Source organism: Gorilla gorilla, chromosome 1 (genome assembly GCF_029281585.2).
Source record: "Gorilla gorilla gorilla isolate KB3781 chromosome 1, NHGRI_mGorGor1-v2.1_pri, whole genome shotgun sequence".
In the NCBI taxonomy this organism is placed as follows: domain Eukaryota; kingdom Metazoa; phylum Chordata; class Mammalia; order Primates; family Hominidae; genus Gorilla; species Gorilla gorilla.
In genome coordinates this window covers 162,323,112-162,349,465 of record NC_073224.2, presented here as the reverse complement: position 1 = coordinate 162,349,465, position 26,354 = coordinate 162,323,112, and the positions used below count along the sequence as shown (strand labels likewise).

Sequence of the window (26,354 nt, the reverse complement as noted above, 5' to 3'; positions counted from 1 at the left end):
GTGGTATCTGATAAAATTTTCTAAAAGAATGCTTGTCATTGTTTATAGACCAGCTCCATTATCCATTTACACACGTATCCCCGCCAACACACAAATTTTTTTTAACTGCAAAGTGTAGGAGAAAATTTTTCACTTAGAAGATTTGGACTGAAAAAAATCCTAAAGAGGGGCAGAGCAAGATAGCCGAGTATAAGGCTCCACCGATGGTCCCCCCAAAAAGGAACACTAAATCTAACAACTATCTACCCAAAAAAACAGAACCTTCATGAGATCCAAAAATCAGGTGAACACTCACAGTACTTGGTTTTAACTTCATGTTGCTGAAAGAGGCACTGAAGAGGGTAGGAAAGACAGTCTTGAGTTGCAGATGCCACCCCTTCCCTATCCCCCAGCAGTGACCACAAGGCACAGAGAGAAAATCTATGATTAATGAAAGAGAGGGCACTCATCATGAGACTATATCAAATTCCGTGCTGCCATCACAGTAGAAAGCAAAACCAGGCAGCTAACGCCCGCTCACACCAGCCCTAGCCAGAGGGCAATTGTTCATTCAGTTCCAGCAACCCTGGCCACCTGGACTAAAGTGCTCTGGAGCATTAAATAAACTTGAAAAGCAGCCTAGGCCACAACTGCAGTTCCTAGGCAAGTTCTAGTTGTCAGCTGGGCTCGAAGCCAGGAGACATGGGGGGCATGTGACCTACTGAGACTCCAGCCAGAGCAATTAAGGGAGTGCTTGCACCACCCTTCCCCTAACCACAGGCAACACAGCTCGTGACTCCTTTCTTTCACTTGAGGAAAGGAGAGAAGAGTAATGAGGACTTTGTCTTGCATCTTGGTTATAACCCCAGCCACAGTAGGATAGGGAAACAGACAAGGTCATGAGGCCCCCATTCCAGGCCATAGCTCCCAAATAACATTTCTAGACACACCCTGGGCCAGAAAGGAACCCACTGCCTTGAAGGGAAGGAACCAGTCCTGGCAGCATCCATCACTTGCTGACTAAAGAGCCTGTGGGCCTTGAATAACCAGCAGTGACACTCAGGCAGTACATCATGGGCCTTGGGTGAGACTCTGAAATGTGCTGGCTTCAGGTGAGACCTAGCACATTCCCAGCTATGATGGCTATGGTGAGAAACTCCTTCTGCTTAAGAAAAGCAGAGGGAAAAGCAAAGTGGACTTTGTCTTGTACCTTAAGTATCAGCTCAGCCACAGTGGGATAGAGCACCAAGCAGGCTCTTGGGGTCCCCAATTCCAGGCCTTCGCTCTTAGATGGCATTTCTGGACTTGCCCTGAGCCAGAAGGGGGTCCACTACCCTGAAGTGTTACTCCCCAACCTGGCAGCATTGACTACAAGTTGACTGAAGAGGCCTTGGGCCTTCAGTGAAAATTAGTGGCAGCCTGACAGTACTCCCCATGGGCCTGTGGTGATGGTGGCCATGGGGTGAGGATCCTCTGCCTATGGCATGCAGGGAAAGGTGGGAAGCACCATGTCTCGTGGTTTGAGTGCTAGCTCGGCTGCAGGAGAATAGAACACCAGGTAGATATCTAAAGTTTTTTACTTCAGTCCCTGGCTCCGGGATGGCATCTCTAGACCTCCCCAGAGTCTCAGGGAACTCACCGCCCTGAAGGGAAGGACACAAGCCTGGCTGGGGTTGCTACATGAATATAAAGTCCTAGAGCCTTGAGCAAACATAGGCTGTAGCTAGGTAGTGGATATAGCGGGCCTTGGGTGAGACTCAGTGCTGTGCTGCCTTCAAGTCTAACCAAGCCCAGTCCCAGTGGTGGTGGCCACAGGGGTGCTTGTCACCCCATGCCCAGCCCCAAGCAGCTCAGCACAGAGAAAGAAACTCTATTTGAGAGAAAGTAAGGGAAGAGAAAAAGAATCTTTGCCTGGTAATCCAGAGAATTCTTTCAGATCTTATCCAAGACCACCAAGGTAGTATGTCTGTAAGAACTACAATGTTACTGGGCTTGGGGTGCCCTCTAATACAGATATAGCTTAGATCACAACACTCAAGTCCTTTCAAATACCTGGAAAGCCTTCCCAAGAAGGACAGCTACAAACAAGCCCAGACTGAGAAGACTAAAATAAATACCTAACTCCTCAATGTCCAGACACTGTAGTAGATGTCCAAGCATCTACTACAAGCATCAAGCCAACACAAGAAAACAGAACCTCACCAAATGAACTAAACAAGGCACCAGGGACCAATCTTGGAGAAACAGAGATATGTGACCTTTCAGACAGAGAATTCAAAATAGCTGTGTGTCTGTTCTCATGCTACTAATAAAGACATACTCGAGACTGGGTAATTTAGACAGGAAAGCGGTTTAATTGACTCACAATTCCACATGGCTGGGGAGGCCTCACAATCATGGCTGAAGGCAAATGAGGAACAAAGTCACATCTTACATGGGGGCATGCAAAAGGACTTGTGCAGGGGAATGTCCATTTATAAAACCATCAGATCTTGGGAGACTTACTCACTACTACAAAAACAGTATGCAGGAAACCATCCCCATGATTCAATTATCTCCACCTGGCCCTGCCCTTGACACATGGGGATTATTACAATTCAAGGTGAGACTTGGGTGGGAACACAGCCAAACCATATCAAACTGTTTTGAGGAAACTCAGAGAAATTCAAGATATATCATTGAGAAAGAATTCAAAACTCTATCAGATAAATTTAACAAAGAGATTGAAAGAAAAAGAAACAGAAATTCTGCAGCTGAAAAATGCAACTGATATACTGAAGAATGAAATCAGAGTCTGTTAATAGAAAAACTGATCACACAGAAGAAAGAATTAGTGAGCTTTAAGACAGGCTATTTGAAAATACAGAGAGGAGGCCGGGCACGGTGGCTCACCTGTAATCCCAGCACTTTGGGAGGCCGAGGCAGGCAGATCATGAAGTCCCGAGTTCGAGACCAGCCTGGCAAACATGGTGAAACCTTATCTCTCCTAAAAATACAAAAATTAGCTGGGTGTGGTGGCACGTGCCTGTAGTCCCAGCTGTGGGAGGCTGAGGCAGGAGAATTGCTTGAATCTGGGAGGCAGAGGTTGCAGTGAGTTGAGATCATGCCACTGCACTCCAGCCTGGGCGACAGAACAAGACTCTGTCTCAAAAAAAAAAAAAAAAGGAAGGAGGGAAGGGAAAATACACAGAGGAAACAACAACAAAAGAATACAAAACAATGAAGCATGACTACAGGATCTGGAAAATAGCCTCACAAGGGCAAATCTAAGAGTTATTAGCCTTAAAGAGGAGGCAAAGAAAGAGATAGGGGTAGAAAGTTTATTCAAAGGGATAAGAACAGAGAACTTCCCAAACCTAGAGAAAGGTATCCAAGTACAAGAAGGTTCTAGAAAACCAAGGAGATTTAGCCCAAAAAAACTACCTCAAGTCATTTAATAATCAAACTCCCAAAGGTCAAGGATAAAGAGAGGATCCCAAAAGCAGCAAATGAAAAGAAACAAATTACAACATAGCTCCAATATGTCTGGCAGCAGACTTTTCAGTGGAAAGCTCACAGGCCCAAAGAGAGTGGCATGACAAACTTAAAGTGCTGAAGGAAAAAAATTTTACCCTAGAATAGTATATGCAGTGAAAATATGCTTTAAACATGAAGGAGAAATAATGACTTTCCCAAACAAAATCTGAAGGATTTCATCAACATCAGACCTGTCCTACAAGAAATGCTAAAGGAAGTACTTCAATCAGAAAGAAAAGGACATTAGTGAGCAATAAGAAATCATCTGAAAGTACAAAACTCACTGGCAATAGTAAGTACCCAGGAAAACACAGAATAATATAACACTGTAACTGTGGTGTGTAAGCTACTCTTAAGTAGAAAGACTAAAAGATGAATCAGTCAAAAATGACTATAACTTTTCAAGACATAGACAGCACAAAAAGATATGAAACAATAAAAAGTTAAAAAGCAGAGGGACAAGGTTAAAGTGTAGAGTTTTAAGTCTTGTTTTTGTTTATTTGTTTATGCAGGCAGTGTGAAGTTGTTATCAGGTTAAAATAATGGGTTAAAGATAGTCTCTGCAAGCCTCATGGTAACCTTACCTCAAATGAAAAAACATATAACACATACACAAAAAATAAAATGGTAGAAATTAAATCACAACACCAGAGAAAATCACCTTCACTAAAAAAAGACAGGAAGAGAGGACCACAAAACAACCAGAAAATAAATAACAAAATGGCAGGAGTAAGTCTTTACTTATCAGGAATAACATTAAATGTAAATGGACTAAATTCTCCAATCAAAAGACACAGACTGGCTGAATGGATGAAAAATAAACAAGATCCATGGATCTGCTGCCTACAAGAAACACACTTCACCTATAAAGACAGACATACACTGAAAATAAAGGGATGAAAAAAGATATTTCCTGCCAATGGAAACCAAAAAAGAGCAGGAATAGCTATACTTTTATCAAACAAAATAGATTTTAAGACAAAATCTATAAAAAGAGACAAAGAAGGTCACTATGTAATGATAAAGGGGTCAATTCAGCAAGAGGATATATCAATTAGAAATATATATGCACTCAACACTGAAGCACTCAGATATATAAAGCAAATATTGTTAGAGCTAAAGAAAGAGAAAGACCCCAATACAGTAACAGCTGGAGATTTCAACACCCCACTTTCAGCATTGGACTGATCTTCCAGACAGAAAAATAAACAAAGAAACAGCAGACTTAATCTGCACTATAGACCGATCAAATGGACCTAACAGATACAGAACATTTCATCCAATGTCTGCAGAATACACATCCTTTTCCTCAGCAAAAGGGTCATTTTTGAGGACAGAATATGTTAGGTCACAAAACAAGTCTTAAAACATTCAAAAAAACTAAAAATAATATCAAGCATCTTCTCTGATCACAATGGAATAAAACTAGAAATCAGTAAAAAGAGGATTTTGGAAACAATACCAACACATGCAAATTAAACAATACACTCCTGAATGACCCGTGGGTCAATGAAGAAATTTAAAAGGAAATTGAAAAACTTTTTGAAACAAATGATAATGAAAACACAACATACCATAACCTATAGGATACAGCAAAAGCCATGCTAAAAGGGAAGTTTATAGGTATCAGTGCCAACACAAAAAACAAAAAACTTCAAACAGATAACCTAAAATGCATCTTAAAGCAAGAGCAAACCAAACCCAAAATTAGAAGAAATCATATAGATCAGAAGTAAATGAAATAGAAACAAAGAAAATAATACAAATGATCAATTTGAAAAGACAAACAAAATTGACAAAACTTTGGCCAGACTTAAAAAAAAAGAGCACTCCAAATAAAATCAGAGATAAAAAAAAAAGCAGACATTACAATCAACACCACAGAAAGTCAAAGGATCGTTAGAGCAACTAATTGCTCTAATTGGAAAATCTGGAATAGATAAATTGCTAGATATAATCTGCCAAGACTAAGCCATGAAAAAATCCAAAACCTGAACAGACCAATAACAAGTAACAAGATCAAAGCCATAATAAAAAGTCTCCCAGTAAAGAAAACCCTGGGACCCAATGGCTTCATTGCTGAATTCTACCAAACATTTAAAGACGAACTAATACCAATCCTACTCAAACTATACCAAAAAATAGAGGAGGAGGGAATACTTCTAAATTCATTATATGAAGTATTACCCTGATACTCAAACCAGACAAAGACACATTAAAAAAAGAAAACTACAGGCCAATATCTCTGATGACTGTTGATACAAAAACCCTCAACAAAATACAAGCAAAAAAAATTCAACAATAAATTAAAAAAAAAAATTCATCATGGCCAATTACGATTTATCCCTGGGATGAAAGGATGGTTCAACATATGCAAATCAATGCGATACATCATATCAACAGAATGAAGGACAAAAACTATGATCATTTCAACTGGTGCAGAAAAAGCACTGGCAAAGTTTGACATCCCTTCATGATTAAAAAAAAAAACTCTCAACAAATTAAATACAGAAGGAATGTACCTCAACACCCTCAACACAATAAAGGCCATATACGACAAGCCCACAGCTAACATCATACTCAAGGGTGAAAAGTTGAATGTTTTTCCTCTAAGATCTGAAAAAAGACAAGGATCCCCAAACCACTTCCATTCAACCCAGTAATAGAAGTCCTAGACACAGCAATTAGTCAAGAGAAAGAAATAAATAGCATCTAAATTGGAAAGGAAAAAATTAAATCGTCACCATTTGCAGATGACATGATCTTATACATAGAAAACCCTAAAGACTCTACCCAAAACACTTTTAGAATAAACAAATTTAGTATTAGTAGAGTTGCAGGATACAAAAATCAACATACAATAATCAGTAGCATTTCTATACACTAACAATGAATTATCCAAAAAAGAAACCAGGAAAACAATCCCATTTAAAAATACCTACCAAAAAAAAAAAAAAAAAACCCACACGCAAAAAAACACAAAAACTCTTAGGAATAACTTTAACCAAAAAGGTAAAAGAACTCTACGCTGAAAACTATAAAATACTGACGAAAGCAACTCAGGAAGATAGAAATACATGGGAAGAATTAATACTATTAAAATGTCCATACTACTTGAAGCAACCTACAGATTTAATGCAATCCCTATCAAAATTCCAATGTCATTTTTCATAGATATAGAAAAAACAATCCTAAAATTTGTATGGAACCACAAAAGACTCCAAATAGCCAAAGCAATCTTGAGCAAAAAACAAAAACAAAACCCAAAGCCGGAAGCATCACACTCAATGATTTCAAAATATACTACACAAAGCTATCACAATCAAAATAGGATGGTACTGACATAAAAAACAGAAAATGAAATAAAACAGTGCAGAAATAAACCCACGTGTTTGCAGTCAATTGGTCTTTGACAAAGGTGGCGAAAACACACAATAAGGGACAGTCAGTTCAATAAACGATGCTGGGCAAACTGGATATCCACAAGCATAAGGACAAAATTAGACCTTTATCCCATACCATATACAAAAATCAAATGAAAATGAGTGAAAGACCTAAATATAAGACCCAAAACCATAAACTAGAAGAGAACATGGGAGGAAAGTTCCTCAACATTGGTGTTGGCAATGATTTTTTGGGTAATACACAAAAAGCTTAGCTACAAAGGTAAAAATAAATGAGACTAGCTCAAACTAAAAAGCTTCAGCGCGGCAAAGGAAACAAACAACAAAATAAAAAGGCAACCTACAAAGAAGGAAAAATGTTTGCAAATCAAATATCTGATAAGGGATTAGTATCTAAAATTTAAAGACAAATAATCCAATTTAAAAATGAGCAAAGGAGTTGAACAGATATTTCTCCAAAGACATAAAAATGGTCAATAGGTATATGAAAAGGTACTCAACATCACTAATCATCAGGGAAATACAAATTAAGTCCACTATATGATATAACCTCACACCCATAAGGATGGCTGTTAGCAAAAAGACAGATGATAATAAATGCTGGTTGAGGGTATGGAGAAAGGAAACCCTAGCACACTGTTGGTGGAAATGTAGATTGATACAACCATTATACCAAACAGTATGGAAGTTCCTAAAGACATTTTTAAAAGAACTACCATATGACATAGCAATCCCTCCTCTGGGCATTTACCCAAAGGAGATGCCCAGAGGCATAAAGATATCTCCACTCCCATGTTCACTGAAGCATTATTCACAATAGCTAAGATATGGAAACAACCTAAATGTCCATTGACAGACAACGGACAAAGAAATGTGGTACGTATATACACAATGAAATACTATTCAATTTTTTAAAAGGAGATACTGCCATTTGCCACAACACCAACAGACCTAGAGGGCATTATGCTACATGAAATAAGCCAGACACAGAGAGACAAATATTGCGTGATCTCGTCTATATGTGGAATATTAGAAAAGAAAAAGAGCTCTAATACGCAGAGATAATGAAACAGTGGATACCACTGGCAGGGGGGTGGGGAAAGAGAATATGAGGAGACATAGGTCAAAGGATACAAAATTGTAGATACCTAGGATGATCAAGTTTAGAGAGCTAATATACAGCATGAAAACTAAAGTTAATAAATTATATTAGAGATTCTTATTAAGTAAGCAGATTTCAGTTGCTCTTGTCACCAAAAAGGTAACTATATGAGATGATAGATATGTTAATGTGCTTCACTATAGTAACCACTTACTACCTATATGTATCCTATAACATATTACTAACTTCAAATCTACACAATAAAATTTATTATTTTGTAAATAAAGTGTCTGATAGTCTTTACTTCCACCAATTCTTTAGGTTGTAGTTGACACATTTTGCCTTCAGTAAATCATTTAAGACATCATATAGATGTTGGTAACTTCTTCATGGATTATTAGTCTTTAGTATGAACCACAGAAACACTAACAACATAGAATACAGGGATTACTCTTCCATTTGCAGAAAAAATGTAATCATAATTGAGATTTCTCTGAAAGAGAAATTTGTTTTCATTTGCATTTAGTTGAGTTACACTTTCAAATCCTAACCACACAATTAACCTGTGAAGACTAGGTCTTAAAAAGCAAGATATTTACTACATTATTTATTAGAACCAAGATAAATAAAACCCATTATTCTTCACTGCTATTCCACGCCTTTAAAAAAAAAAAAAGCATCTATTTTTAAACCCTGCTTCTCAGGTATCTATAATTAAAGAGTTTCTTGGTATATGTTTATATGGTAGGTAGAGACTGAGGAACCAAAATGTCTCATCTCTAGTATTGCTATGCAATTGTAAGGAAGAGAGAGTAAGTAAAGAGACTTTTTTAAAGGAGGAAATAAATTAAATTATCCATTTATTAGAATAAAATAAAGACATCCAGCCAAGGACCTTTCTCTTTTCTCCTGACCTTCTCCATTCCTTGCCACACACATACCAAGAGTGCTATTCCTACCTGATAAACTAAACAAGTTATATCCTACATATTGACTTTTCCCCTATGTCGAATATATATTAAAATTTGAAAATCTAGGATCTCTTTAAGCATAGTCTATAATACATTTTTAATATATCAAAAATTTCAAAGGGCCCTTAGACTGAATGCCACAATAACTTAATAACAAATACAAAACAGTTAAAGCTCTGCAGTGCTACCTCTGATGCAGACTGCGTGACATCTTTTTAAAAACATAGCAAGCCCTACAAAACATAGCTATAAACAATAAATAGAAAATTATTTTAAATGCATCTCTCAACTAAGGTCTTCCAGTAATACATACAGATTAATGACATGACACTAATATAAAATATTTTTTAAATATGCTTTTTAAACATATGCAGATTGCTATCAAGACTTAAACACAACCCTTAAATTACTTTAGCCACAGTATGTTTCTGACAGTAGCTTATCAAGACACATCCAATGCTGTAAAACCCGATGCCTCTCCTAAGCCGACTCTAGTGGAACAGCAACTACAGATGCCACGTAATCATAGAGTAACAAGGCTAGAAGTTACCACCTCAAGGATAAACACAACCTCTTCATCTCACAATTGAAAAAATGAAGTTCAAAGAGATTGACTCCTTCATGATTACCCAGCTAAGGGCTAAGACCCCCATTAACGTCTCTTGATTCTGTAGCTTAGTTCTGTTTCCTCATCAGCACAAGAAAACTAAAGTTGGTTTCTTTTTAAATCCCCTATAATATCTTTATGAGACTAAATTTTGTTTTTCATTATTTAAATATTTTCTAATTATATTACAAGACAAACTCAGTGCAAAAATGTAAAACATGAAAAGAAATAAAGTTCCAATAATCCTAACACTATATATCACTTTTTTAAGCTTTGAGAAAAAATAAATTTTACTAAGTTTAATATACTGTAAATCAATATACAGGGGAATATGTTACTAGATAAATTTCTTGTTCTAAAGGTTCCAAATCCCACACAGTATTTATCTACTTTCAAATCAAAACAGGACTTCAGGTTCTAACCATGGTCATGAAACCAGATGTTAAAATCTATTTCTAATATTAATGAAGAAAATATAAATAGAACATTCATGTTGATGGCCATACCAGCCCGAGTGCGCCCAATCTCATCTGATCTCAGAAGCAAAGCAGGGTCAGGAGTGGTAGGCTTTAAAAAAAAATAAAAATTCATTCTTCAGAGAAGCATTAACTGAATGGGGTAGCAGGAGTGCAGATGACACAGTGGTGGCAGCAAGAGTGGAGGAATCCAGAGCAATCACTGCCTCCACACTGGTACAACTGCTCACTCTTTTCTCTATGCTTTTACAATTGATGATCAACAGACCAAACAATTCAAGGAAGCTTTCTTCGTACCTAACAACAAAAATGGTGACATCACAGTAAATGAATTTTGGATAGCCAAGGGTCATTCAAATTTCAACAGATGCAGAATTACAAAATATAATCAAAGAAGGTTATCAATAACAGTATGAATTCCCAGAATGCTTTTTACCGATATGTTTAGAAAAAGACACACAGAGGGGAAAAAATATCCACAAAATATTCTGAATCTTTAAACAAGTATGACAACGGTTAAAATCAACATGGAGAAAGTACATCACAGAAACAAACTTGGCTTCTAGCTTCAAAAATCTCACAATCTAGGAAAAAAGATGGTTAAATTAACAGTCCACTAAGTGTTACATGCTATATGGTGCGTATGCAAAATGCCTATGGAGTTGTTCTGCTAGAATTCTTTAGAGCCAAATTTATGAGTCACATTTAGTTCAGGTTAGTGAGGCATGAAAAGGACATAAGTTTCACTACTTATAATTTCATTTTTGACAAAAAATATATTTCTCCATGTTACATATTTCTGCATAATTAAAAATTCTAGTAAAAATTAAATATCCTTTAAAAGGAATTGCCACCACTGAGGATATTCTGCAAACTGTTCCAAAAGTTGAGTTCCAAATATATTTTGAACAACAAGGATTGAGTCCAGTAAAGTGAGGCACTGATTCTTATAAAGAGGAAAACATTCTATATGGTTTTATTTTTTAGATAAAGCTTGGTAATTCAGCAGTGCTACCTTACAGGCATATGCTACCTAATGTAACCACTACATAATTCCTGTGTGTCAAAGGGCCCCCCCACCACACACACACACACACAAAATTAACTAGTTTTTCTTTTTAATCACAATTTTAAAAGGAAATAACCACAATGACATGGAACACACTGTGTATAATGTTTATACACATTATATACTCTGAGTTATTTTTATCTAATAATTTGTCTCTTAAAGAATTCTCATTAATTAGTCAGACACGCTTCTTACCCCTGCTCTTGAGGAAATCATGACTCTTTCCCCCCTCAATCGTTGATTTTTCTTTAAATGCCAAATGTTCATACTTATTATCATTAGTGTTACTGGCTTCATAGTTTCTGAGTATAAAGAACATTAACAAGTTTCTAATGCCCAAGAACACTCTGGTGCTCTTCTTAGGAACACCTGCCACATTTAAAATGTCAGCGCAGTTTTAATAGATGACACCATTTGCTTAAAAGCAACCCAAGTTATTTTCAAGACTGTTAAGTAAATGTCCATTGAACCCTGTAGTTTCTCTAAATGTGTTACTAGGATTCTGTAACCTATATACTTCAAGAGAATCTGGCACTGCGTTTAAAAACTTCCCCTAAATGCTGAAGTAAAAAATTATTGAGCAATAGGTGGCTTTTCCTTATTAAAAACAACAATTTTCACACTTTTTGCTCTATACATCTCTACTGGTAAAAAATTAAAATTGTCAGCCGGGCGCGGAGGCTCACGCCTGTAATCCCAGTACTTTGGGAGGTCGAGGCGGGTGGATCACGAGGTCAGGAGTTCAAGACCAGTCTGGCCAATATGGTGAAACCCCATCTCTACTAAAAAAAATACAAAAATTAGCCGGGGGTGGTGGCACCCACCTGTAATCCCAGCCCAGGAGGGAGACTGAAGCAGGAGAATCGCTGGAACCCAGGAGGTGGAGGTTGCAGTGAGCCGAGATCGCGCCACTGCACTCCAGCCTGGGAAACAGAGTGAGACTTCGTCTCTAAAATAAATAAATAAATAAAATAAAAATAAAAATAAAAATTGTCAGGCATGTTCCCAATATATGTATACTTACTTATAAACTATATGTTCTACTATACTTAAATGCATTACAAATATATGTTATAATGTATTTCAAAAAATCCAGACATTCTTAAAATGAGCAAAAAACCTCTAAATAGTATTTTCTTCTATCTCCCAGTGGATGATCTTGTGCATACCCTGGTATGCACATAATCCCCCCACGCTTTAGTTTCGTCTGTCTGTGGTAAAAATCACATAAAATTTACCTTTTTAACCATTTTAAAGTATATAATCCAGTGGCACTTAGTACATTCACAATGTTGTGCAACCATCACCATTATCCAGTTCCAAAACATTTTCATCACCCCAAAAGGAAATCCTATACACATTATGCAGTCAGTCTTCATTCTACCCTTCCCCGAACCCCTGGGTAACTATTCATCTGCTTTCAGTCTCTATAAATTTGCCTCTTCTGGATTATTTCATATAAATAGAAACATATATGACCTATTGTGTCTGGTTTCTTTCATTAGTACAATGGTTTCAAGATTCATTCATATTGTAGCTTCATTCCTTTTTACAGTTGAATACCATTCCATTGTATTGATATACCTTGTTTTGTGTATCCATTCATCAGCTGATGGACACTTGAACTGTTTCTACCTTTTGGCTATTGTGAATTGTGCTGCTGTGAACATCTGTGTACAAGTTCATGTTTAAACACCTATCTTTCATTATTTGGAGTATACATCTAAAAGCGGAATTGCTGAGCCAGGCGTGGTGGCTCATGCCTGTAATCCCAGCACTTTGGGAGGCCCAGGTGGGTGAATCATTTGAGGTCAGGCATTGGAGACCAGCCAAGTCAACATGTGAAACCCTGCCTCTACAGAAAAAAAAAAAAAAAAAATTAGCCAGGCGTGGTGACAAGCACCTGTAGTCTCAGCTACTTGGGAGGCTGAGGCAAGAGAATCACTTGAACCCAGAAGGCGGAGATTGCAGTGAAACAAGATTGCACCACTGCACTCCAGCCTAGGTGACAGAGCAAAACTCCATCTCAAAAAATAAATAAATAAATGTGGAATTGCTGAATCATATGGTAATTCTATGTTTAACTTATTGAGGAACCACCAAACTGTTATCCACAGTGGGTGCACGATTTTACCCTGCAACCAGCAATGTTTTAGTGTTTCCATATCTCATTTTATAAACAATTAATTGACCAAGAGTACAATTTTACCCAAAAAGCTAAATGGTCTATAATGGGCATGTTTTGGCAGCCTACCAACCTGCCCACATACCTTTCTGCTGGAAGATATACCCTTGCTCTAGAAGAGCAGACCAATGCAGCCTTTTTTTTTTTTTTTTTTTTTTTTTTTGTCCAATAATCCCACCCCTGACAATTGATAATTCGGCCAGGTATGGACTGACCAAGGAAGCCAATCTATTGGATAGTCAAGAACCAGGTTCTCTTTAGAGACTGTGACGAGGCTCTGGGAATAAAATGTCATATAAAGTTGGGATCATGACAAGCACAGTAGGAAGCCAATGCCATCTGCAAAATGAAATTTCAGGGGAAAGGAAGAAAGTGTGCAAAAAACATTAATAAAATAAGAAAAACTAGCCTGTACTGTACAAAGACAAGCAGTGGTGAGAGAGTATATATAATCTTGAATACTGACAGGTTATAATTTCATGAGGTCTGCCTCGAATTTGTTTTCTGATCATGAGTATTTGCAAGATTGTTTGCTATCATTTATTTAAAATAAACCCCTTTGTTGTTTGAGATACTCTGAGTGAATTTCTGATTCCTGCAACAAGCTGCAAACAAGTTCTGATTACCTTAACTTTATTGTCCTTGTTAGTTTTAAATAGCTTAAAGAAGTTATTTACTAGTCACTGAATTTAAGTAACTTGTATAGGAAATTTTAAAACAATCTGTCAGTGTTTTTTAATCACATTATTATAGCCTTCAAAAAATGGTCTTTTTCCCCTGAAGACTCAAAGATTCTTATGGGAACAGACCTTAAAAGATGACCTTTTCAATTTATCCCTAGGTTCTGCTTTTCTAAATATATGCCACAGAATTGAGTTTTCTCTCTTAAAATAGAAAGCTAAATGCAACTATATTATAGCTAACAGAATAAAAATTTCACAATCATCTAGAAAAAAAACCCTGACAACCAGTCAGATCAAGATTCCCTTGATATTTCCCTACTCCAGAATTTTAGATTACCTATTCTATGAAACAATCCACTGTAAAATCTAAAATGTTTACCTCTTATTCTAGTATTACAAATACATAAAAGTTTCATATAACAGAGACAAGTTAGTAACTTCTAGTTAAAAACTAATACTGTAACAAACAACATACCTCAAATATAGCCCAAACTACATGTATGTTAAACTATATGTAGGCTATCATTTCATAGTAACTCCAAAGACACAGCACATGTCATTTTAAATTAATTGTAGCATCTACTCAAAATTATGAGTTTTTACCAAGAAAGTTGAGTACTATCCTCTACTGAAAATCATTAATAGAACAGACACACATAAAAAGGCAAGGACACACATTTTCTTTCAAGTCCTTCAATTCAGTAAAGACAACCACAATCAAATTCTCAACCACTCTGTAGGCTTCTAATGCCTACTGGCAAAACTCTAGATTGTAAAATTGTATTTACAATCATATAAAACATTCTGATAATACCAAACATAAATTTATTTCATAACACAATGACTTCTCTTTGGGAGTCTGGTATTATTAAAAACTGAACTTACATTTCTTATATGACCATGTAAAAACATGATTTTACCACTAGGTAACAAACTCGGACAACTCATCTGTAAACATGAGACTCCTCTTATATGTCTCCACATAGCTGAGTTAAATTAACCATATGAATGATGATATCGCATATTTATCTTTTCTTTCGAAAATTTAAATGTTAAAAAAATCACTAACACTATATAAAATTCAGAATCTTGAAAGTCAAATAATGGTATTTAAATTTTTCTACCATGAAAAGCATGCTAAATTTTTCTCTGACATTTTCAAAGCAGTATAATGCTTGAAATTTCACCACCGATACATCAACCAACCAGACAGACATGATTCTCTCAAAGATCTTACGGTCTCTTGTACACATTTACAGGCAATTATAACTACAACACAGCACACAAGGAGCAACTAATAATCAGTCCTGAAGATAAGAAAGATTTCTCAGAGAATATGATGTCTAAATTCAGAAAGGCTTTGTAGAAGTAGCACAATAACCAAGAAAACAGGGAAAAGGTAGAGCAGGCAGTTAGGCATATGAGGAGGGCCTAGAATGAGAGAACATAATTAAGGAACTAAGGAAATCAAGATTCAATTGGAATAGAACGTAGAGTGAGAGGCAGACAGTAAAAGACATGTTTAAAAATCATGCAATGATTCATTTTAAAGAGTCGATTTTATTCTAAGACATTTACTCCAGCTACAGTATAAGAGTTCATTGGCAAAGTAAACTAGCACCACAGAAAGCAAATAAGGAAGTATGTTATGTAATCCAGAAAAGAGTTGACAGTGGCCTACATTAGAAAGAAAGAAAGAACGAAAGAATGGAAGGAAGGAAGGAAGGAAGGAAGGAAACTGAGCTGAATCAGTAAGAACAGTAGGAGAGGAAGGTGTAGTAAACAAGTAGTTGAAGAATACTTTGCTTTTTCTGGATTGGGCAAGTAAAAGACTCCACCAAATTAAGGAAAAAACGTGAATATTCAATGTGAGTATGAAAGAAGCAGTAAGTTCAGTTTCAGACATGTTCCATTGGGTATACTATGGGACATGGAAATGCAGCTATCTACTAAATGGTCTGATACTCAAGAATAATCTAAGCTGGTGATAGGCATTTCAAAATTCATCAGTATATAGATAGTAATTTAAGCCACAGCAGTGAGTGGGAACACACAGAGAGAGGATGCAAAGGAAGAACAAAGCCAGTAACTGAAGCCTAAGCAGTGCCAAAAATAAGGGCAAGAACACAGAAAGAAGTGAGTCCAAAACCATGTGTATAATACACTAATTATAACTACAGAAATCAAAATGAAGTTTTTTTGTAGAAACAAAAGCTTAGCATCATACTGCCAACGAAAACTAATTGGAAGGCAGTTGTAGAGTTCCTCAAATCTAGCCCAATCACCTTGATTTGGTAAATAATTTAAAAATAAAGTTTAACAATATAGTGAGATTCTGAGATTCTAGATCTAAATAATATAAGCATCTTGAAAATAAAAACATTATCTAGTTATAATTAGTGTCTCAAAAAACACTACTGGCCAGGCACAGTGGCTCGTAACTGTAATCCCAAGACTTTGGGAGGATCACTTGACACCCAAAGTTCGTGACCAGCCTGGGCAACACAGAAGGAGCCTGTCTCTACAAAAAAATTAAATAAAATTAGAAGGCTGAGGCGGGAGGATCACTTGAGCCCAGGAGTTCAAGGCTGCAGTGAGCCATGATTGTGTCACTGCACTTGAGCCTGGGTGACAGAGTGAGACCCTCCCTTTAAAAAAAAAATCCAGTGAAGAAAGAGTTTGGGAAAAAATTTAAGAAATAAAAATTTAAATTTAAATTTAAGTTAAAAAAAAAAAAAGTCCAAGCATGGTGCCTCACACCTGCAATCCCAGCACTTTGGGAGGCCAAGGTGGGCAGATGGCTTGAGCCCAGGAGTTTGAGACCAGCCTGGGCAACATGACAAAACCCCATCTCTACAAGAAAATATAAAAATTAGCCACATGTGGTGGTACGCACCTGTAGTCCCAGCTACCTGGGAAGCCAAGGCAGGAGGATTTCCTGTGCCCAGGAAATCGAGGCTGCGGTAAGGCATGATTACACCACTGTACTCCAGCCTGGGGAACAGAGCAAGACCCTGTCTCGAAAAAATATAAATATAATAATCATAAAATAAAAGAAAAAAGAATATACTTCCAGTTTTTATTGTAATCTTAACTGACATCTTACACTTTTTCAATCTCACATCTCACATGTTAAGACGGTAACATGATCCTTCCCTCCAACTAAAAGTTTAAGCATAATCTTAATTATGTTTTGAGAACCTTTAGTTAAAATATATGAATGCGTTAATAACTGAAGGGTCGGGTGTGCTGGCTTATGCCTGTAATCCCAACACTTTGGGAGGTCGAGGAAAGAGGCCAGGAGTTCAAAACTAGCGTGGGCAACATAGTGAGGCCTTGTCTCCACAAAAAAAAAAAAAAAAAAAAAAAATTAGCCAGGTGTGGTGGCACACACCTGTAGTCCCAGCTACTCAGGCAGCTGAGGTGGGAGGATTGCTTGAGCCAGAGGGGCTGAGGCTGCAGTGAGCCTAGACTGTGCCACTGCACTACAACCTGGGTGACAGAGTGAGAACCTGTCTCAAAAGAAACAAAACAAACAAAATAAACTAAAAGGAATGATAATGTAAAACAAGTGAAAAATAGCAAAAAAAAAAAAACCTGAATCAAATTTTTCCAACACAAATGGTAAAAATTAAAGTACAAGGAAAAATAGATTTCTCCAAAATACTTTACATTTAAATTTATTTAAAAAGAAAACCATCTACTAGAAACTGGATTGAAAAAGAATATATTCACCATGGCTTTATTAAAATATTATACAGCAAATCTGGTACAACAAAAATCCTTGAAATATCTATGAAAAATAGCTAACAAATACGTAATTTCTTAGACTCTTAGAATTACCATTTGAAACCTAGTAAAAAAGTTTCATATCTTTTTGTATGTCACCTTCTCTCTTTTACCCATCCTCAAGAACTTTATCTCACCAGTAACCTAATTTTTATTTCTGTTCCAACCTCAGCAATACCTAATCATAACTAAAACAAGTAGGTAGAAGTTACCGTCATTCTTCAATTAAAATTCCTACTGTTACAATTTCTGACTTCAACTTCTTTAAAAAAAAGAAGTTGCTGAAAGTATTTTTTAAGGTATAAGTAAAAGCTCACCCACAGTAATCCCCGGATAATCAAACTGCAGGCTTGGGTTTGAGTATTATAGGAAGAAAACATACCCAGTGCATACTAAAATTACATCAGAGACATCCACTTACAGTCGTAACAGAGTAACTGACACAGAATGGCCATCCTGCCATCCACAACTATAAAACTGGAGAAAATATACAAATAATAACTATTTCCAAACATTAGACAACAGACAGCATGTAACTGTGATCTGTGAGAGAAGGCAAACAGATGAAATAAGCCCTATTATCACCTTCTCTTTCTACTTGGAAGTACTGTGTACTATAGAACAGGGAGGTGTGTTGCTGAGCAGAGAGACAGAAAACAGTTTGAGGAAGCTGAAGCGGCTAGAATTTGTGGGACGGAGTATCAAAAAGGAAGAAGCAACACAGAAAGACAAACAATGCTATCTGCATAGAGGTCCTCTTGAGTCTGGCTGAATATAATGCTGCACACACATAAGATGAGACTCCACAAACCAAGCAAAGAACAACTACCAAGGAGCTATATAAAGAACAACTAACAGTGTCCTCATAAGGCTAGAAACATTCATGATTCTATCAACCATAGTAAATTACCTCTTTAAACAAGATATCACTAAGACCATACTATAGAAGGCTAACCGAGATCTAGAGAACAGGCTACTCTGTACTTCCCCTAACAAAGGTAAGCATAAGCCTTAACAGGACCAAGTTTATCCCCAAATTAACTACCTGTCAGAACAAATGTCAACATTTTTTAAGGAAAGAAAACAAAATCCGGACCCTCAGCAACATATGTACAATGTCTATAATCCAGTTCCCAAGATTAGTAGACATGTGAAAATTCAGTCACAGCACACCACAGAAAATCTTGCCCAAGAGGGTCCTGCACAAATTATTAGTCTCCTCTGGCCACATTCAGATTTTCCCTATGTTAAAATCAGAGAATAAAGGGACAAACAAAAGCAGCTTTCCACAGTAAAAGAAATAAAAGTTAAACAAACAAAAAGATTCCACTGAAAAGTGAGACCAAAAAAAAAAGAGAGAAGTAGATCACAACACAGATCTTCCCATTTATTACTATACATTACAATATCTGATAACATGAAACAACACAAAAAATAGCATATATGGTATACTCTTCTTACTAATATGTAAAAATACAACATTCCTAAGCCTACTTGGAAATAATAAAAAGTAAATATATTGGTCTCTACCGCCAGTTCTGGGCATAGAGCTCCTAAAACTCTTGTAAATAGGGATGCTAGAAAAATCTTTGTTCCTAATAGTCGGTCTTTGATCCCAGTTCCTGACACAGAGCTCCTAAGACCTCTACAATTTCCTGAGTGACAGGAGTGCCTGACACAGAGTTCCTGAATCCCTTAGAATTTCCTGGATGATAGGAGACCCTTTTGTTCTAATAAAGTCACTCTGGGTGGAGTCCTGGGTGGAGGATGGTCATTACAAAGAGCAAGCCATCATTACAACTTACAAGCCCCAACCCTTGTGTGCTCTGGGGAGGTTAGAAGAGCTGGAGATTGAGTTAATAATCATGCATGCCTGAGAAATGAAGCTCCATTTTGAAAAACCCCTAAAAGACAAAGTTTAGAGAGCTACTAGATTGGTGAACACATCTACAAGCTATGAGGGTTGCTGACCCAAACTCCACAGGAAAAAAAGCTTCTGTGCCTGGGACCCTTCCAGACCTTGCCGTACATATCTCTTCATCTGACTCTTCATTTGGATCCTTCGAAATATCCTTTGTAATTAATCAGCCGTAATAAGTAAATTGTTTTCCTGAGGTCTGTGAGCCACTCTAGCAAATTATCAAATCTGAGGAGGGGGTGGTGGGACCCTCCAATTTGTAGCCAAGTCAGACCGAAACTGTCGGTAACCTGAGGACCTACCATTTGTGATTGGCTTCTGAAGTGGGAGGCAGTCTTGTAGGATGGAGACCTTAACCTGTGGGGTCTGCACTAACTCCAGTTAGTGTCAGAATATTGAATGGAATCGTAGGACATTCAACTGAGTCAGAGAACTGGTCAGTGGGAAAAACCACCACAAATCTGGTCACAGAAGTGTTGAGTGTGAGTAGAGAGAAAAACAGTTGAGGTTTCCTACAGATCTGGTGTCAGAAGTGAAGTACTGAGACAGAGTGAGTATAGAAGGAAAAAAGTTGGGTTTTCTGTACACTTCTATAAAAAATTACCAAAATTAAGTTTCTGCAACTAAAAGCTAAGCTTCAATTAGTGTCAAAATTGTAGATGAATAATTGTTTTAGATGGGGTTTATTGCTAAGTGTGTCTTTCTTACCATATATAAGGAAATAATTATTGTTTCTCTGTTCAGAATTTAGATCTGGTAACTTACATGAAACACAGCCCCTAAACCGGAAAGCATACAAACAAGAAAACACAATCAAACATCCCACACACTAACACATATTCATTCAAAGATAAACTCCTCAATGTATCAATCACTAAAGAATCATGAGACATAATTCTGACAAGTGTTATTCTGATATCCAATTTCAGAGAAAACTAAAAGCAGTCAATTAGAAGGAAAGTCTTAGTTACTAAAGGAAGGTGACTCATGAAAGCCAACAAAAATGAAGAAAACAATAAAAAGTCACAGAACTTAGAAAAGAACATAGAAAATAAACAGATTATAAGAACATAAAAAACCAAGTAGCCCAAAATCATTTACCACAGGAAAAAAACAGACCTATTCTGGCAATGATGCCAGAAAAGTATTACTTTATAACCTCTGTCAAAAAGATGAACCTAAATCAAAAAGAAAAGGTTAAGCCAGGCATGGTGGCTCACACCTGTAATCCCAGCACTTTGGGAGGCTGAGGGGGGCGGATCACTTGAGGTCAGGAGTTCGAGACCAGCCTGGTCAACATGGTGAAACTCTGTCTCTACTAAAAAAAAAAAAAAAAAAATACAAAAACTAGCCGGGTGTGGTGGCACGTCTGTAATCCCAGCTACTCAGGAGGCTGAGGCAGGAGAATCACTTGAACCTGGGAGGCAGAGGTTGCAGTGAGCTGAGATGGCACCACTGCACTCCAGCCTGGGTGACAGAGTGAGACCCTGTCTCAAAAAAAAAAGAAAAAAAAAGAAAAGGTTAAATTATACTTGGGTACAAATATACTTGGATTACAGCAGAGAATCACTTTTGGATACCATCTACAGTAGCTGAAACAAAACAAGTTGGTATTCAAAGGAAAAAGCAAAAAATTCACTTAATGTTTTGATTAGTCAATGGCTTACTCTACTTACAAGCAAAAATTACATATTTTAGAGCAGCAGTCCCCAACCTTTTTGGCACTGGGAACTGGTTTCATGAAGGACAATTTTTTCCACAGACTGGGTGATGGGGTTGTTTCAGGATGATTCAAGCACATTACATTTACTGTGCACTTTATTTCTATTATTCTTATTATTCCATTGTAACATCTAATGAAATAATTATACAACTCACCATAATGTAGAATCAGTGGGAGCCCTAAGCTTGTTTTCCTGCAACTAGACGATCTCATCTGGGGGTTATAGGAGACAGTGACAGATCATCAGGCATTAGATTCTCATAAGGAGCGTGCAACCTAGATCCCTCACATGCATGGTTCACAATAGAGTTCGTGCTCCTATGAGAATCTAATTTCACTGTTGATCTGACAGGAGGTGCACCTCAGGGAGGAGTAGCTGCAAATACAGATGCAGCTTTGCTTGCTTGTCCGCTGTTCACCTCCTGGTGTGCAGCCCAGTTCCTAACAGGCCATGGACTGGCTGGGGACCCCTGTTTTAGAAAGCTACCTCTCTCTTCCCATTAATCTTTGTGCCAGACCAGAGGGGTAAATCCGGCTATTATTCTACAGCCTTTTCTGGTGAGTTGAGAAGGTACACCAAGCATGAGTTTTCCTTAGTAATCTTTGACTTTAATATACCTACCACATTGTAAAATACCCCAGAGTATTCTTTTCAAATTATTCAAATCCTCTATTTGAAATCAAGCTACAGCCATAGTTTTATTTCACCAGTTTATTCTTCACAAATAAGACGTTCTTTAAAATAATGAACATGAAAGTATTTCATTCAATAAATAAAGCAAAGTACTTACCTATAATGCTGATTCTGTAACAAATAAAAATCAGATAATCATGACTACAATTACAGAACTTAACCTCAGGGTAAAGAATTCCTGACAACTGAGTCCCCAAGATCTGCTCCATGAGGGTTCTCAACATAGAAACCCAAAAGTCCATGAAGTAACTCCTCACCGGATGAGGTAACCAAGTATAGTTCAAACCAGTAATTAAAAGATAGAAGTTTGATCCTATTTAGTAATTCATTATATTACTTAAAATTAATAATCTAAAATTCTTAATTACGAGTTAGGAAATGGGGACTGTATAACGGTGCCTATTGTGTCTACTTTCAAACTGTCATGATAGTCAAATGAGAAACTAATGAAATTGCTTTGTAAATTACGAAGCACAATACAGATGTAAAATTATCTTATTCAGGGCAGGATGACTCCTCTAGTGATTTTTAAGCAAGATCCTGGAGTTTTTCTGGCCCCTTGAAAGAAATTACTTTGACCAACAGTAAAAGTAGACTCTCAATAAGTAAATCTCCAAGAACTGATTAAGATTTTCTCTATGCAGCTTCCAAAATTGATGAAAATATCAAATGTTTGTTTAATCAACTATGAAATAAGCATGGTGCAATAGGACATATTATAATTATTTACTATCATTAACGTTTTCCAAAAACCAAGTTTAACACAATTCTTAGAAACTCTTAAACGTGACTTGAAAATAATATTCTCACCTGCAGAGTACCTGAGCAACACTCTTAGATGAGCAATAACTATCTTACAGGTTCATTATCTAGAAACTTAAGAACTGGTATAAATGTTAGCAATCTGTTATCAATGAGTTAATCTTTGTAAGATCTCAAGAATCTAGAATCCCTAAATTTGACTTTTCACCCCCTTATCTGTTCATGAAATGTTATAATACCAAAGATCCTTAAATGAAGATACCCAAGGTCTTTCAAACACAAATTTATTTAAGTAATGTTGCACAATGATAATTCAGAGGCAACTGACCAAAGCACATTTTCATTTAGAAGTTTATTTTCCAGTGATTACGTTTTGAATTGGAAGAAACGCTCTGAACATTAAAACCTAAGACCTAAAATCTTCCACACTTGTGCTTCCTAGAGCCAGACCTTCAAAATTTAGAGATCTGTTTCAGTGCTCCTGATTCAAAAATTAGCAAGAGGTCAATTCCGAAACAGAAAGGGCAATCACAGCTAAATAAATAATCTCATTCAGTGAGGCTATTTAAGCCTAAAAAGAAATCATTAGGTACTGTATTATCTAACACTTTAACAGATTCTATCAACCCTGAAGATCAAAGAGCTTTCAGATAAAGAATATTTCTTTTGATCCTCCACCCCTAATCTTTCAGAAGGCATGTCTAATAAAATAATCCACAGATGGAATCTTGCCAGAGAAAAAGATATTCTCTGGTCCCTTTCTCACAGTGGGGTTCTCCATTTGGAAAAATAAATATATAAAAGCAAGTGGATTTATGCGCTAGAGAAGAGGGACGGCATCTAGAGAGGCATCAAGCTAGTACCCAGAACATCCACAGATTTGTTTCCCTGGTCTAATGCCTAATTTACTATAAATCATATCTAAGGCTAGGATTCTACACAATACTTTCACAAACATTTACAAGTGATCGGATGACCTTATATGGGATATCTTTGCACACAAGACAGATAAACTATAAGCTGAACACTAGGATAGAAGGCTGTTGATCACTGTTAGGTTAGAGGAAAAGTTTCAACTAGAATAACACAGAGTTATGTCCTCCTGGCTCTAGACAAAGAATTATGCCATGCTCAGTATTTTCTATTAACAACTTACTTTTAAAACTGGCTATCAAGAAGTATCCATTCCCTACTGGTAGAGATATTCATATTTAGGCTGGGCAATGCTCAACCTCGGTTTCAAAAAGCAATTACCTGAAGAACGTTTCTAGCACAGGGAGAATAAGGAAGAGAAGTAACATTTGACAAGGTATGTACATATGTGTGTACAGGAGGAGAATAAACCATCTCCTTCAAGTGCCTTTTTTTAAAACCCAAGTGCTTTTTAACATCATTTTCAAACTGCCAGAAATTTACTTGAGACTTGAAAGCACTAGACAGGTGTCATGATGCTACTTTTAGCAATGGCAACTTGGATTAAAAAGAGCCAACATTATATCCAACCATCTCTTGGCTCTAGACAATGAAGGTATGGGGGAGGAAAGAGACTTTACTGAAAGAGATTAGATCTGACATGATCAAACACCCTCTCCCAATTTTTCTTAAATTAGCTCTGAGATGCTAATCATGATACTCCATCTCATTTCTGATTTGCTTCCTTTGAAAAAAAAGAAAAAAGAGAAAAGTCTCAAAAGTGTGATCCTAGCCAGGTACAGTGGTTCATGCCTGTAATCCCAGCACTTTGGGAGGCCAAGGCGGGCAGATCGCTTGAGCCCAGGAGTTCAAGATCAGCCTGGACAACATGGCGAACCCCTGTCTCAACTAAAATTACAAAAAATTAGACAGGTGTGATGGCGTGCACCTGTAGTCCCAGCAGCAACTTGGGAGACTGAGGTGGGAGGATAACCTAAGCCTTGGGAGGTAGGTCAAAGCTGCGGTGAGCCATGACTGTGCCACTGCACTCCAGCCCGGGTGGCAGAGTGAGACTCTGTCTCCAAAACAAAAAACAAACAAACAAAAAAGTGCTATCCTTCAAAAGATCTGGAGCAAGGCAAAAAGGCAAGAATCAGTAATTTTTTCCCCAATGTCACCCAATGAGGCATTAATCTGAAAACACTGTTCTAACAAAGCAACTAGCATCCAAATTCCAAAGGAGTCTCTATATCTTAAGGAATGCATGAAAAATAAACATATAAAAGCACACTATATAAAATGTATAAAAGCACCAATTAAGCTGTACTGTTCTCATCCTCAAAGGGTTATGAATGTGGAATATCAATGTTATGACTGTATCTTTAGATAACTGTTTTATGTGAACATCATCCTTCAGAATTATTATCAGGCAATCTCTTACAAAAAGTAATACTGTGGTGATTTACTAGAAAAAAAATTTCCACAATCAATAACGAGTCAAGACTAAAACAATAAAAAGCAAAGAACAGAACATATATCATTTTATAAAAATTCACATTTCTTTAGTTTTTGGTATTTTCCTAAGACATATGCTCTCCTTCCCTGCACTGCAGATAAACAGGTCTACTTTTAAAAACTGATACTAGGCCAGGTGCAGTGGCTCATGCCTATACTCAATACTTTGGGAGGCTGAGGTGGGAGGATCAATTGAGCCCAGGAGATTAAGACGAGCCTGGGCACCATGGTGAAAACCTGCCTCTACAAAATACAAAAAAAAATTAGCCAGGAGTGGTGGCATGTGCCTGTAGTCCCAGCTACTTGGGAGGCTGAGATGGGAGGATTGCTTGAGCCCAGGGAAGTCAAGGTTGCAGGGAGCCATGATTGCACCTGTGTACTCAAGCCTGGGCAACAGAGTGAGATGCTGTCTCAAAAAATGAAAAACAAAAACAAACAAACAAAAAAACTGACAGTATATATGAACAGCAGAACTCAACTTATTTCTAATACAAAAAAAACTTCATTTATGAGTTGTTTTGCTATCTAAAACTGGACTTCAAATATTCCAAATACTCGAGACTCCTAACATTTTCACAAAATTGTAAAATGCTCAGATGACATGAACTATCAAATACAATATTAAGACAGTATTTCAAAAGAAAGCAGAAGAAAACTTTTCAGAAGAGAGGCCTATGCTGAAAGACCACTGTATTACCATATACAAATCTACACTATCTACAATGCATGGCAAAAAAAATATTATGTCCCACAACCAGGATTTGATACTTTGATCTGACACATACCAGGGTCTGGCAATTGTCACAACAAAACCACTAGAAATGTTCCTCAAATCAAAGTATTTATGTACAGTCTATATAATCTGATTGTGATATTAATTCAAAAGCCTACCCTGTAGCAATAAACGTAATTAACTTATTACATAAGTTTGTCTTTTATTGTTGCTAATCATGATATTTATGATGAGCACTGTGTGTTCTAGTTCCTTTCAGGATTATCTAGACATAGTAAGCTCCAAATCTTTTGTGTTATGGCCCTGAATACTTTAT

At 36.9% G+C, this 26,354-nt stretch overlaps 1 protein-coding gene across 8 annotated transcripts in view; it reads right to left on the bottom strand.

The window, feature by feature from the left end:
• The window catches only part of ZZZ3 (zinc finger ZZ-type containing 3), a 121,462-nt gene that overhangs the window by 40,385 nt on the left and 54,723 nt on the right, over positions 1 to 26,354 (bottom strand). The gene's annotated exons all lie outside the window — the stretch shown is intronic.